This window comes from Mastomys coucha, unplaced genomic scaffold (genome assembly GCF_008632895.1).
Source record: "Mastomys coucha isolate ucsf_1 unplaced genomic scaffold, UCSF_Mcou_1 pScaffold12, whole genome shotgun sequence".
Lineage (NCBI taxonomy): Eukaryota > Metazoa > Chordata > Mammalia > Rodentia > Muridae > Mastomys > Mastomys coucha.
In genome coordinates, this window is record NW_022196894.1 from 96,341,523 (window position 1) to 96,350,401 (window position 8,879).

At 45.1% G+C, this 8,879-nt stretch overlaps 1 long non-coding RNA gene across 1 annotated transcript in view; it reads right to left on the reverse strand.

Moving 5' to 3' along the window:
• LOC116086198 overlaps positions 1-4,385 on the reverse strand; it is an 8,318-nt gene extending 3,933 nt beyond the window's left edge. The window contains exons 1-2 of the long non-coding RNA XR_004116850.1: positions 4,266-4,385; positions 3,043-3,141 (exon numbers count right to left, since the gene is read on the reverse strand). This is a non-coding gene — a long non-coding RNA (uncharacterized LOC116086198). The remainder of the gene's footprint in view (positions 1-3,042; positions 3,142-4,265) is intronic.
• Between the last annotated feature and the right edge of the window lie 4,494 nt (positions 4,386-8,879).

An 8,879-nucleotide genomic window follows, 5' to 3' on the forward strand; every position in this document is an offset into this window, starting at 1 on the left:
CTCCTCCTCCTCCTCCTTCTTTTCCTTCTTCTCCTCCTTCTTATCCTACTTCTCCTCCTTCTCCTCCTCTTCCTCTTCCTCCTCCTCCTCCTTCCTCTTCTCCTTCTCCTCCTCCTCCTCCTTCTTCTTTTCCTCCTTCTCCTCCTCCTCCTCCCTCTTTTCCTCCTTCTCCTCCTTCTTCTCCTTCTCCTCCTTCTTCTCCTACTTCTCCTCCTTCTCCTCCTCCTCCTCTTCCTCTTCCTCCTCCTCCTCCTCCTCCTCCTCCTCCTCCTCCTCCTTCTTCTTCTTCTTCTTCTTCTCTTCCTCCTCCTCCTTCCTCTTCTCCTTCTCCTCCTCCTCCTTCTTCCTCTCCTCCTCTTCTTCTTCTTCCTCTCCTCCTCTTCTTCTTCCTCCTCCTCCTCCTCTTCCTCTTCTTCTCTTTTGGGTTTTTTGAGAGAGGGTTTCTCTGTGTAGCACTGGCTGTCCTGAAACTCACTCTGTAGACCAGGCTGGTCTCAATCTCAGAGATCTGCCTGCCTCTGCCTCCCAAATGCTGGGATTAAAACTGTGTACCACCACCTGGCAAAGGTGGGATTGCAATGAATAGATTTGGTTTGGGGAGCGAGGAACACAGGGTTGTCAGACTAAGTAGCACCTCTATCAGAAGCCCTTCTAGAAGTCAATTTTGTTGGTACCCCAGAGACTCCAAGGAGACTGCCCCCATAGAACCAGGTTCAGAGGTATAGAATCACTGGAAAAGCCAGCAGAAACAGCAAAGACCAGCATATAAAACTCCCAGGATCTTGGTCAACAATACATTTTGGACTAGTCCATAAGTAAATTGACCAAAGATGGTTTAAAAGGAATTAGAAACATTGAAGGAACCAGGAACCAGATGTTGCAAGCTCTGGGTTTAGCTCTTAGGAACAGTGTGGTGTGGAAAAAAACAGATGTTACATCTTCCATTTGTAAGAAAGGAAGGAACATGAAGTCTGGGTTGAAGCAAGGGTCCTATGTTTCTCAACAGCCAGGTGAGGTTATACCAGGAGCATCCAGGACCATGAGTGTTGCTGTGGCGGGGTCAGCTTTCAGGCATCTGCTAAGCACATGGGCAACTATGGAGGCCCCGAGCCTTACTTGTCTTATGCTGGTGACACATGGGAGCTGATGGCTCCCTTGCAGATCAAGAGTCCTAGGGATGAAGTGGACTTCTGAAAGAACTGGAGTCGAAGCCTTAAACTAACCTCATTTACACACTAGTGGGAAATACTAAACAAGATGTGGCCCACACTGAGTTCTATAGGACTATGATGAGACCCTGAGTGGCAGAGGACCACAGACATCTTTCCAGAAGACTTCCTTCTGGGCTGAACCTCTGTTAAGTTCGATTATGAGGAGAAACAAGACAAAACACAAAATAGCCCCACCTACCCACACAGAAAGAATCCTACTCCCGCCTGCTACTCTCCTTCTTCCCTCCTTCCCTCCCTCTCCCTCTCTTTCTGTCTGTCTGTCTGTCTGTCTGTCTGTCTGTGTCCCAGCCTCAGGTTCTGTTTTTCAGGCATCCTCTACCTTGTTTTGAGACAGGGTCTCTCACAGTTCATGAAGTAGGCAAGGTTTTCTGGTTAGTGACCCCAGGAATCCACTAATTTCCGCCTCCACGGGGCTGGGATTACAAGCACCTGCCACTCTGCCTGGCTTTTTCATGGATTTTTGGATCAAATTCAGGTCCACAGCTGGTCCCAGTTGCACCCTCTCTCCTGCTCTACCTTAGCTTTGAATGAAGTCTCTGACTTGTCTTTCTCTGACCTATTGGCATACTAAGTGAGGCATGAGGTAGAGCTTAGGGGTCTGGATGCTGAGAAGTCCAAGAGCATAGTTCCAGAATCTGAGAGGGCCCCCATTCTGCAGCATGATGTGAGGCAACTGAGGGTGAGAGCTAGCCAGGCATGACCTACCTCTCTCAGGACACCTGAGCCAGCTGCAAGATTCGCACCTCTCTCAGGATGGCTAGCCAGCCACTTCCTGAGCCTCAGCACAAGTCCTCGTTGCCTCAGGTCTCCTAAGGCCCACTGCCAACACTGTTGCATTCAGAGTTGTTTCCAAGGCCAGGCATGGTAGCACACGCCTTCAGTCCTAGCACTTGGGAGGCAGGGGCAGGGAGATCTCTGTGAGTTTGAGACAGGTCTGGTCTACAAAGCAAGTCCAGGAAAGCCAGGGCTGTGACACAGAGAAACTCTGTCTCAAAAAAAAAACCAAAACCAAAGGAGAGAAAAAAGAGTTGCTTCCAACATGACAATTTGATGCATCTGAGTCGAAGGCGTCTATTGGCTGCCTAGCTAAGATGTCATTGTGCCTGACTACTTCTGAGATGCCTCTGATCTGAGCAGGCGTTCTCTAACAGGTCTGCCCTTGACTGACTTTGATGTTAGTTGTTCTGGTCTGTATTCTGTTTAGTATGATCCCTTATGTGAAGTGAATCACACTAAGAAATGCAGATGAAATGCAGATGAAGAAGGAAACCTGTGAGTTAAAGCATGGTGATTTGTATGAAAAGAAAAATCCAGAGCTGGGTGTTGTGGCTTGTGCCTGTAACAACAGCACTTGAGAGGCTGAGGTAGGAGGCTCACCCTGAGTTGTGTCAAAAACAAAACAAAACAAAACAAAAACAAACAAAAAAAACCTAAGTATATTAGGTTTTCTTATATTATTCTTCATTGTTACTGTTACTGTTATTGTTATTGTTACTTGACAAAAGCAACTTAAGGAAGGCAGGATTTATTCTGACTCACAGTTCCTAGGCACAGAGCCCATCATGGTGGCAGGACTTGAAGCTGAGAAGGAAGCTGAGAAGTGCTGAGTGCCGTGCTCAGCTCTCCTTTTTATTTAGTCTGGGACCTAAGCCTACTAGGTGATACTGTGTTTATTAACTTAATCTAGAAACTCCCTCACAGGCATACCTAGAAATTTGTTTCCATGAGCATTCTAAAGACCATCAAGTTGACGATCGAGATCTCACTAATTACTCAAGGCAGATGTGTGTCAGGTTTCTCTGGCTCTTACCTGTCCTGGGTCCTCAGGGATCCCATGCCTATGGTAGAGGCGGGACATTGTGTGCTGGGTCTCCACTTGTCATCCCAGGAGAGGGAGGAGGCCATGGTGCTGTAAGGGGGTCAGAGAGACATCACAACAAAACAAAACAAGATGTCTCTGTTAAAACAAAATATTTGCAAAATCAACTTTTAATTTTCATGTTTTCACTTCTCATGTTCTCATTTCCATCTTTTGTTACAGTTTTTGTTTGTTCCTTTCAGGTTTTTATAGTCCAAGTTTGTTACCACATACCCACAAGCATCCCTGTTTTGTCCCTACCCTTGTCCTACATGATTTCAGGCCAGTCTTCCCCTGCTGTCCCCCAAGGCTGCTTCTCACTAACCTTTGGAGAGAGCATCATGACCTGACTGGGGGTCAGGGCAGGATCCTGAGTCCCTGCTAATCTCCACATTTCCCACTCAGTATGTGCTCTTGAGTCTTTCCTATCTATCCACTGTTCTTTGTTTATGTTCTCTTCAGTGAAGGCTTTACCATTCCTCAACCTTTGATTGTATCTGCAAAGATGATAGGCATCAGTGGGACTTCAAAGTCTTCATCATCTTGATGGGAATTAGTGGTAGAGAAGGTCTTAAAGACGTGGAAGAAAAGTCAGTGAGGAAGACTGGCTCTGGGCCTGCATTCTGGAAGTTGGTTCCCCAAGGATCATGCACACAGCACCATCCTGCCCACAAGTGTGCTCAGGTGTGGTTCCTTTCTTGGCTACCAAACAGGTCACTGAATGCACAAAGAAAACAAGGCTACTTGTTCCTGTTCATTCTTCACTTAGCATTCTAGAGGCCATAGTCTATCTAATACTAGGTGTGCAGTTCATGTCCTGGGTCACACCTGAGAAGAGCTGTAATCTGCCTGAGGTTGCATGACTGAGGCCACAAGATGGTGTCCTCCTGACCTACTTTGTGACTCAGCCTTACTTTGGTACAGCCTGTGCCTAAATAGGCCCTGGCATCATTCTGCCTCAGCTAAACCATTGACTGATCCTTGCCCAGATTGCTGTGCAGCATTCACAGGTCTCAAGCAATATGCAGTATCTCTGGGAACAGACCTAGACTTCTGGGTAGAAGGAGATGGAAGGCCACTGACAAATGTTCACTTCTGTGTCTGAAATGCTTTCCTCATTCTCAGAGTGTAGCTAGCCATCCTGAAAGAATGAAGATATTCAAAGAGACACACACCTGGGCCCTCACTTTGGCTGTCAGACTATGGAAACAATGGTTCCCAAGGAATTAGAGTCTCCACAAGGATCTTTTGTTGGAAGGAAAAGGCCGAAGTGTAGAACCAGGATGAGGAGGAACCTAGACCGTAAGAGATTTCAAACAATTCTGGTAACTTGTCAGAGAACCGTGCAGAGTGGTTAGAGTTAAGACAATGATCGGTAAGTGATGGGCAGGGCTACACCTTGACCAGAACTTAGCTATGTTGGCCTCTTGCCTTTTGTTTAGACCTAAAATTCATGTACAAACCCCTACATGGCAGTTGTAGTTACTAGAGGCCTATGTCTGCATCTCTCCCCAACATGGTGGTTACACCAAGTGCATCTCCTTTCTCCGCTTTACATCGTTACTTGTCTTGTAAGCAGCCCATTGAGGACAGGCTGCTGAGTTTGGCGTGTCGGGGCCACCGGAGCCCAGGTTCTGACCGCAATAACTCCTGTAAGGAGAAGTTCCTTAAGAAGGCAGCCCTGCTCACTTATAGCACAAGTAACTCTAGGGAAAGCTGGCACAGGCCCTTTATTGTTGCCTTTTGGGGTCCTGGGGCAGCTTCCTAACATAGACTAACAGGGAATAGCTCTTACTCTTGTGGAAAAACACTAAGGTGGTCCACAGAGCCAGAACTCCAAGGTAGAGAAAAGCATGCACAATAACAAAACAACTCAGCAAATCCCACAGGAGCAATTCTCCCTATTTTAAAGATAGAACATCAAAGTAGAGAAACCCATTGAAAGGGGTGTGTGGGGGGGGAATGGCATCTCATATTACTTTAGGGCAAAATATTTTACCAACACCATTATCAGAATTTATTAAAATCTGACTTTGTTAGCTTTTATAAAACAAACACATGAACAAGCTAAGTGTGGTGCCACATTCCTGTAACCTGGGAGCTGGAGACAGAAGAATCAGGAGTTCAAGACCAGCCTTGGTTACACAGTAGGTTAAAGGCTACCCTAGACTATATTAGATCATGTCTCAACTCCCTCCTCAGACAACAACAACAAAAACCTCAAAACATCAAAATCTGTAAGCAGAAGTCTTTTCAGCAACTGAGTCTTTCCTGCCTTCTAGGTCAGGTCACGTCCGTATCTGATAGTCTCTGTTCAACAAGTGATGATCAAAAATATTTTAGGAACAGTGCAATGGTTCAGTGGGGGAAGGCACTTGCTGCCCAAGTCTGCTTGCCTGAGTTTAAGTCCCAGAGCCCATACGGCAGAGAGAGAGAACGGACTCCTCCCTTGTTTTGGACCTCTACATGCCAGCTGTGACATGTGTGTGCCCCTTTCCAAACCCCCACACATAAACAAACAAACAAACAAGTAAGTAAATAAATGGCTGGAGAAATGGCTCAGTGGTTAAGAGTATGAATTATTTTTGCAGAGGACCGGAGTTTGGCCCTCAGCATCCACATCAGACATTTCACAACTGCCTGTAACTTTATCTTAGGATCCAATACCTCTGGCCTCCCTGGGCACTCACGGGTACATACCCACACATAAATGCTTGCATAATTAAAACTAATACAATCTTTAAAATAAAGAATTTAAGGCCAGCCTGGTCTACAGAGTGAGTTCTAGGACAGTTAGGGCTACAGAGAGAAACCCTGTCTCGAAAAACAAAAACAAAAAACAAACAAACAAACAAAAAAACAAAACAAAAAAATTTTAAATTTTTATTAAATATTCTTTTTAGTACTGAATAACACTCAACATCAAAATTTTAATAACTGGAGCCAGAAAAATGGTTCAGTTCTTCCAGAATACTGGAGTCTTGTTTCCTGCACCAACACTGGGCAGCCCATAATCACCTCTACAACTCTAGAGGATCTAATGCCCTCTTCTGGTGTCTGCAGGTATTGCACCCATATGTCCATACCCACCCACAGACAGACATATAATTAAAAATAAATGTAAAAAAAAATCAATAAAATAAATGTTTAAATAAAATATTCATAATCAAAAAAAGCTACTACACATGGAAATCTCATTAATGATTAGTGTTATTATCAAGTATTAATGTATTAGAGGTCTTACTAACAACATTATGTAAGAACTATCCCATCTGTGATTCTAGAGAAATGGATCCACAGTTAAAGAGTACTAGCTGCTCTTCCAGAGGACCAGGGTTCAGTTCCCAGCACACATGTGGCAGCTGACAACCATTTGTAACTCCAATTTTGGGAACCAACTTCCTCTCCTGGCCTCTGTGGACAATATTACCTCTTTGCTGTCTGGGTCCACGAGAGCTGTTGGCTCATCTATTTTATTTTTTTTTTAATCTATTTTATTTTATTTTATTTTATTTTATTTTATTTTATTTTATTTTTTCTGAGACAGGGTTTCTCTGTGTAGCCTTGGCTGCCCTGGAACTCACTCTGTAGACTGGACTGGCCTCAAACTCAGAAATCCACCTGCCTCTGCCTCCCAAGTGCTGGGATTAAAGGCATGCGCCACCACCGCCTGATCTATTTTATTTTTTATTCTAGGCAGAAAAGCAAGCCCATTCCTAGTAACTCATCTGGCCAGAGAAGACTTCTTAGCCTAAGGCTGTGTGTGTGTGTGTGTGTGTGTGTGTGTGTGTGTGTGTGTTGCATGTGCATGTGTGTGGTGTCAGTAATCAATCTTGGGTGCTGTGTCTCAGGATCTATCCACCTTTTTTGAGGAATAGTCATTCACTGGGACCTGGTGCTCACTGATTAGGGTAAGCTGGCTGACCAGTGAGCTCCATGGATGCTGTGTCTCCACTTCTCCAGTACCACCACACCAGAACTACTACTTTTTTTTTTTTGAGACAGGGTTTCTCTGTATAGCCCTGGCTGTCCTAGAACTCACTATGTAGACCAGGCTGGCCTCCAACTCAGAAATCTGCCTGCCTCTGCCTCCCAAGTGCTGGGATTAAAGGCATGCACCACCACTGCCTGGCTCTACCAGAACTTCTTAATGTGGTTTCTAGGAATTGAGTTCACATTGCCTGAAAGTCAAGAGCTTCCACAACTGAGCCATGTTTGTTTTCTCTTAGCCTGAGTGTCCTTTTGATGTTTTTCATGTCTCTCACACTTTTGTGGTTGTTTAAGACAAAGTCTCATTATGTAGCCCTGGCTGACCTGGAACTTAGAGATCCTGCCTCTGTTTCCTCAACTTGGGGGCTAAAGTTGTGTCCTCTGCCCTGCCCAGTATCTCTCTAATTCTTGGTGCTCAATCTCTGGAGATTTTTCCTAATGTGCCTACTTGTTCATTTACTCTTTATAGACCTACCCAAGTATGTCTGTCAACTCATTTCTTGATTTTGCAAATTTTTTTCCTTTTCTTTTTTTTTTTTAAAGATTTATTTATTATATGTAAGTACACTGTAGCTGTCTTTAGACACACCAGAGGGCATCAGATCTCATTACGGATGGTTGTGAGCCACCATGTGGTTGCTGGGATTTGAACTCAGGACTTTTGGAAGAGCAGTCAGTGCTCCTTAACAACTGAACCATCTCTCCAGCCCCCTTTTTTTCTTTTTTTAAAGGGCTATTTGCTTCTCCTCAAATCCACCTGCTGAGCCCCAATGATGTCCTGTTACCTGTCCTGCTCATTGTACACTTTCTTCTTTCCTACCTCTCTTCCTTTCATTCTTTCTGACCAGCCTTATGTAGTCCAGGCTTGCCTTGAATTCATTATATAGACAAAGATGACCCTACAGTGATCTCCCTGCCTCTACCTCCCAAATACTAAGATTACAGCTGTGGGCTACCATGCTGGCTCAGGCTGTGCCAAGGACTGAATTCCTTTGACAAGATGAGAAGTGGAGACTGGAGAGCTCGTTGGAAACTCTAGGGTCAGAGAGCCACTAGAGTATGGAACACAGAAGCGAGAAGGAAGGAGAGAATCAGTTCTTAAAGCGTTGTCTTCTGACCTCCCCATTTGTACTGTGGCAAATGCATGCCCAGACATACAATAAATAGAAATAAGAACTTACATCTTCAAAGGCCTCCAGTCCTCACCTCTGACCTTCAGGAGGCTGTCAGCAACAGAACAACTCTCCATATCTGTATCTTAGAATCTAGTTTTCCTGGCTGCCCTGTGAAACCTCCTCCTTTGATTCTTCTAGCTTCACTTCTCCCCTCTAATCAAGGCCAATCTGTCACTTACCGGGGCACAGAATGTCTGTCCTCTTTGTTATCTGTGTTCTGGGAAAAAAACACTATTCTCCAAGAGAAAGGTTTCTAAATTATGTACATTGTGAGGCTGAGTGGACCTGTTACCTCTTTCCACCATCATTATGACCAATCTAAATATGTCCACAGAAAGTCCCCCTTCCAGCTGACCTGCATTACAAACATCTCTCTGGTGGCAGGCACCACTGTACCTAAATTGTCACCCTTACCAGACAGTTCTACAGCAGTGTGCATGGTGGCAGGGTGGCAGGACTGTAGAAGAGCTCTCTCGCTCTCCTCAGAGACAAAACAGTCCTACAGCAAGTGATTTTGTGTTCAATGAAAGAGCTAGAAGGGGCCAGGCAGTGGTGACGCACGCCTTTAATCCCAGCACTTGGGAGGCAGAGACAGGCAGATTTCTGAGTTTGAAGCCAGCCTGG